This window comes from Oryx dammah, unplaced genomic scaffold (genome assembly GCF_014754425.2).
Source record: "Oryx dammah isolate SB20612 unplaced genomic scaffold, SCBI_Odam_1.1 HiC_scaffold_12, whole genome shotgun sequence".
NCBI lineage: Eukaryota > Metazoa > Chordata > Mammalia > Artiodactyla > Bovidae > Oryx > Oryx dammah.
Window position 1 is genome coordinate 50988012 of NW_024070196.1, and position 6384 is coordinate 50994395.

A 6384-nucleotide genomic window follows, 5' to 3' on the forward strand; every position below is an offset into this window, starting at 1 on the left:
GGCGGCCAGCCTCCTGCTCCCAAGGTTAGCGTGCGTCCCAGAGCTGCCGGGGCGGCCAGCTCGGGAATCGCCCATCGGGGGTTACACTGTGGGTAACACTGGCTCATCGCGCTCGTAGTCTCTTTCAATGAAGAGTATCCTTGTTCAGCTCCTCTGAGCCTCTGCCAACTGTGCTGTCGTGACTCCTCTGTGCCTTGTGGCAGCCTGGGACACCCTGGGTGAGGGTCTCGGTCTCCCAACACAAAGTTTAAAGGGCTGGTCAGTTGCATCAATTCCCTGACCCAGTTTAACGAATGTGAGAGAACTCTCCATTTAGGGGCTCAAACTGAGGTTAAAAAAGGGTTGGCTGTTGTGTTGTTTTCTTTTTCTTTCTATCATTTATTTAAACAATATTTACTGAGCATTATCTATATGCCAGGTTCTGGAGAGGAAGCAGTGAAGAAAATGATCAAGTTCCTGCCCTTCTGGAGCTGATAGTCTAGTGAGGGAAACAGGGAATATTCACCAGGTATTAGTCAATTGCATACTTTGCTGGAAGAAAAGAGAGCAGGAGGCCTGTGTGGTCAGCATAAGCCTCACTGAGAAAGTCACACTGGAGTAAATATCCAGGATCAGGGGACATCCTGGGCGGCTAAGACTCCAAATTCCCAGTGCAGGGGGCCTGGGTTCAGTCCCCAGTCTGGGAGCTAGATCCCACATGCCACAGGCAGATCAAAGATCCTGCATGCCATAACTAAGGCCCGGTACAGCCACATAAATGAATATTTTAATAAGATTCAGGATCAGGAAGTGTGGCAGATATATAATTCCCCAAAGATGTCCACATCCCAATCCCAAAACCTGTAAATGGCATTGTGTATGGACCTATGAACGGGTGGCGGAAATAGTTCAGCTGGGAGAGTGTTAGACTGAAGATCTAAAGTTCCCTGGTTCAATCCCAGGTTTCAGCAACTGTTTCTGACCCTTTGCTTCCCTGATGGCTCAGCTGATAAAGAATCTGCCTGCAAAGCAGGAGACCTGGGCTCGATCGTTAGGTTGGGAAGATCTCCTAGAGGAGGGCATGGCAACCCACTCCAGTATGCTTGCCTGGAGAATCCCCATGGATGGAGGAGCCTGGTGGGCTACAGTCCATGGGGTCACAAAGAGTCAGATGCAACTGGGAGACTAAGCACATCACATGGACCTCAGGTGGCAAAAGGGCTTTTGCAAGTGTGATTCAGTTAAGGATCTTGGGATGGTAAAATTATCTGGGTGAGCCCAATGTCATGGCAAGAGTACAATGTGTTGATCTGTTACACTTGTATGTTGCAAAATGATCACCCCCAAAGCATTAGCCAACACCTCCATTCCATCCCATAATTGCCATTTCCTTTTTTAATTTGTTCTCTTCTTTTCTTTTCTTCTTGGTCACACCACGAGGCTTGTGGGATCTCAGTTCTCTGATCAAGGATGCAAGCTGGGCCCTCAACAATGACAGCGAGGAGTCCTAACCACTGGACCACCAGGGCAGTCCCACCCTTTTGTTTTCACAGTGAGAACATTAAAGATCTACTATCTTAGCAACTTCAAGTATATAATGTGATCACCATGCTGTACGTTAGATTTCCAGAACCAATTTGTCTTTTTTTTAAATGTATTTCTTTCTTTACTGGGTTGTGCCAGGTATTAGTTGTGACACACAGGATCTTTCAGTCAAGGCATATGAACTCTTAGTTGCGGCATATGGGATCTAGTTCCCTGACCTGGGGTTGAATCCAGGCCCCCTGCATTGGGAACATAGAGTCTTAGCCACACGACCACCAGGGAATTCCCCATATTTGTCTTATAATTGGGAGTTTGTACCCTTTGGCCAACATCCTCCTAATTCCGCCAACCCCCCCAGCCCCTGGTAACCACCATTCTATCCTCTGCTTCATAAAACTCATGAAACTTCGACTTTTCTCGATTCCACATATAAATGAGATTATAGTTTCTCTCTCTCTGTCTGACTTATCTCAGCCTAATGCCCTCAAGGTCCATTCATGATGTCACAAAGGGCAGGATTTCCTTTTTTTCTATGTCTGAATAATATTCCATTGTGTATATAACCCATCTTCTCTATCCATTCATCCCTTGATGGACATTTAGGTTGCTTCCATATCAGGGCTATTGTGAAAAATGTATTTCCTGTGCTTTCAACCCAGCACTTAGACACAAGAACTGACCTATTATTCTGATGTAAAGAAAAAAATATAGCTTCCTGTGCCCCCCACATGGTATTTTAGAAGTTAGTAAAAATAACTATCCTGCCCCAAAATACCAGCACTCTTATCACAGTGCCTGAAATTCCACTATTTGACATTCACTCCTTTAGATACAGTCCCTATGCCTTCATTCATTCAATGCCTGCCATGTTGATTGAAAGCTTGCCATGTGCCAGACACTATTCTTTATGCTGAGAATTTAGCAATAAACAAAACAGTGATGTTTGGGGAAGACAATGAGGCCGAAAGGTCATAACTCGCGCAGTAGGAGAATAGAGCCTCAGAAGCCAGGGAAAGAAAGCGTTTTAAGAAGGAGGTATGGACTTGCCTGGTGGTGCAGTGGATAACAATACAGCTGAAAATGCAGGGGACACAGGTTCGATCCCTGGTCAGGGAAGATTCCACACGCTACAGAGCAGCTGAGCCTGTGCACCACCACAACCGAGGCCTCGCTCCAGAGCCTTCAGGTTACTAAGCTTGTGTGCCCAGAGACTGTGCTGCACAAGAGAAGCCACCACAATGAGAAGCCTGCACACGAGAGCAAAGAGTAGCCCCCACTTGGCACGGCCAGAGAAAGCCTGTGGGCAGCAGCAACTAAGCCCCACTGCAGCCAAAGATACAATGAATAAATATTAGCACAAAAAAGGAGGCGTGACTGACAAACGCTGCTGCTGCTAAACAGGGTAAGGTGAAGACTGAGAATTTACCTCGGGATTTGGTAAGATGGATGTCACTGAGAACCTTGACAAGAGCTGTTTATCTGGAGTAGTGAAAGAAATGCACGATAGGATTAGGTTCAAAAGAGCCTGGTAATTAAGGCAGTGGAATCACTGAGTATCATCCAAGCCTCCCGTGTATAGATCTACAAGTTGTACACTGCACAACACAGAGGTGCCCCTGATGTAGGCCGATATGAATGCTGCTTCTTGGAGTTCCCAGATGGGCAGTCCTGGTACAGATGAATCTTTCTGAAGTTTTGCTATAAAGGGCAACAGAGAAATTGGGCAATAGTTATAAGGGTATGTGGAATCAAGGAAGGATTTTTTTCAAGATAGAATTTATAATGACAAGTTTGTCACTAATAGGAGTGACTTAGTAGGAAATGACAAATTAATTGAAACCAAATATCCCATAAGGTGCAGTGACTTACCAGCTAGGGGGAAATTCCTTGACAGCAAACTAAAAGCAAACCAGTGTGTGAGGAAAGGGAAGAGACCAAAGCCTGGGAGGAGAGAAATAAACTCAACAAGTTCAGAGATGAACTTCATTGGTTCCCCTGCTTCTATTTTCATCTGAGATGATGTTCCCAGAAAGGGAAAACTTAACAGAAAAGGATGCTTCTCTCATATGTGAATTCCATGCACAGTGGCACCTGGATAAGAGAGGGGAAATTTGTTAGGAATATCAGTTAGGAATACTTTTGGCTGTAAATAACAGAAAATCCAAACTATGAGTAGACTGAACAGGATACAAGTTTATTTCTTCCTTACTTAAAAGAAGCCTGTAAATAGGCCGCCAGAGACTGGCACGGCGGCAATATGATGCCATCAGGGACTCAAGCTCCTTCTATATTTCTGTTTCATTCTCCCAACATGTAGCTTCCATCCTCAAGGTCATCTCACGGTCCAAGATGGCTGCTGGAGCTCTAGCCATCAAGCCTACCTTCCAGGCAATAGGAAGAAAGACCAGAAAGGGCTCTCCTCCCAGCTGAGTCAGCTCTCTTTAAGAAGACTTCTTGGAAGTGCCATGCTACACTTCCACTTCCACTGGTTCAGAACTCAGTCTCAAGGGCAGACTCAGCCACAAGGGAAGCCAAGAAATGCAGTTTGTGGTTAGGCACAGTATCCGGACTCCTTCTGAGGAACAAGGAAAGAATGGCTGTTTAGGTAGGCAACTAGATGTCACTGACTCAGAGAGTTTTTCCCAGAGTCATTCAAATGATGCCTCATCACCAATACTGAGGTTAACCTCAGACCAACCCCAGGGGAGAGAGGGGGGCAGAATGGGGAGGGCCTTGATCTTGAGCTTGGAAAGGACAGAGAATTCACATTTAAATGTGACAGCTCCGTGTGGGTGGAGACACAGCTACTGTTGGAAATGTGATGACCCTCACAGACTAGCTGCCAGCTCCCCAGGGCACCCCAAAGTCAAGTGCAAGACCTGGGCCTTGTAGCATTAACCCTGGGATGCCCAGGGTGGGTGGGGGGGTCCTAGATTTTCCGGGGACTTGTTCCCAGGAGGCAAGCGGCAAGTCCAAGCCTCTGGGCCAGCTCCCCTGCCTTGGCTGGTGTGTTTTTTCTCATTGCAGCCTCTGTACTTTGTCAGAGAATGTAAATTCCTACCTCTTCCCTTTACTTTCCTGCTCAGGAAGTGGTGGAAAAGATGTTAGGGTCCCAGGACATGCCTCATGTGGCCCAGTATTCCTCATGGCTGCTGAGCTGACATCAATTCATGGAATTTTTTACAACAGGCTTCTCTCTTCCTGCTGAGAAGCTCCCTGGATAGAACAACAGAGAGACCTATGGGGGGTTCAGCCAGGAAGAAAGGGCTGTGAGTAAGTCAGACCTCATGGCTCCTTCGAACACTCAGAGGTAACATTAATCCGGACACTTGGATGAAAGGCCCAGCTCTGCATGCCAGGCCATTTCTGAGCCACACGGCCAGAAAGCATCTCTGGATGTGGAGATCTGTGGCTCTCCTTCGTGGGGTGTGAGCCCAGGACTGGGAAGACTCATGCTTTCCCTGGGCCTTCTCACTGTCTTTCCGCTACCAATTTAGAAGCAGTGTTTAATAAGAAAAACAGAAGCCACAGGAAGAAGGAGACCCTGGAAACAATATATGTGGCAAAAACCTTTGCGTCTTGGTTGCTCTCAATTAGGACACCCCATTGTTTCTAGGGCAGGAAGCCTGCCAGGAATTAAAGACCAGTGATGACCACATCTGAATCCAGCCCCCAACCCCACCCTGGGGAATTTTCTCTGCAAACCAGAGCAAGGATGGCCCCTGTGGACCCGCTGCTCCCCTCTCCTGGACGTGGGCTGCTTTTTCTTTCTCCCCTCCTTCCTTCCGTTCTGCTCTCTGTCCACCTCTTCTTACTTTTTCTTCTCCCTGTCCCATTACCCTTTTCCCTTTCCTTGTCAAGGTCTTTAGTCCTCTTAGGAGATATCCCTCAAGTTGGCTCCCTTGAGGGATGCCAGGATTAGAAACATGCCTCTAATACTTGAGAACGAGGTTTAGAAGCAACATATATAAGTGGCCAATAGAGTCCCTGTGTGGCTGCCAGCCTCCAGTATGCCCCCAGTGATCCTGGCCTCAAGCATTACAGGTTGCCTGAGTGTCGTGTAGGGCTAAATGCATTCTTGCTTAAGACATCGCGTGTCAGAGAGGATTAGTCATAACAACAGCCATGTTTACTGATTGCTTATGAGTTCTTTTTTTTTTTTGGCTGCTCTGTGTAGCTTGCAGGATCTTAGTTCCCCCACCAGGGATCAAACCTGTGCCCCCTGCATTGGTAGCGTGGAGTCTTAACCCCTGGACCACCAGGGAAATCCCTTACTGATTGCTTATTATGTGCCAGACACTGTCCTCAGCACTTAACAATCGTTAGCTCATTGGTTCCCCAAGACAATGTAGTGTTGCTGGTATTTATGTTTCCTCCGTCGAATAGAGAAGGTGGCCTTCCGATTAGAAGGTCTGAGGAAAGAGACTGAGCGATTTCTTCCTGTTCTGCTGCTTCTGTGGAGAGCTCCTCTTGGAACTCCCCCATGGGGTCCTTGTGAAGAAGCTCATTTCCTTCATGGAGGCTGGGGAAGGCGTGTGCTTATGATCAGGCTATAAAAAAAGGCAGGGGATAGGACTTCCCTGGTGGTCCAGCAGTTAAGACTCTGTGTTCTCAATGCAGGGGGCCCAGGTTCAATCCCTGGTCAGGGAACTGGATCCCACATGCTACAACTAAAGACCCCCCCATTCCACAACTAAGATGAGGCACAGCCAAATAAATGTGAATTCTAAAGGCAGCAGATTCTTATTCTGTGGGCATAGGCTGATGCAGCAGGTAATAATGGGTGACAACTAGTATGGGATTCTACTTGGTCACAACTGGCTAACCAGTTGTCACACCTCTTACTTCTGCCCCATGTGA

The 6384-nt window shown here is 47.2% G+C and overlaps 2 non-coding genes across 2 annotated transcripts; both read left to right on the plus strand.

Annotated features, from left to right (window-relative positions):
- Positions 1–877: 877 nt before the first annotated feature.
- TRNAF-GAA lies at positions 878–950 on the plus strand. The gene has a single exon. It is a non-coding gene; the product is annotated as a tRNA-Phe (tRNA).
- A 5151-nt stretch (positions 951–6101) lies between these two features.
- TRNAE-CUC lies at positions 6102–6174 on the plus strand. The gene has a single exon. It is a non-coding gene; the product is annotated as a tRNA-Glu (tRNA).
- Positions 6175–6384: the final 210 nt, after the last annotated feature.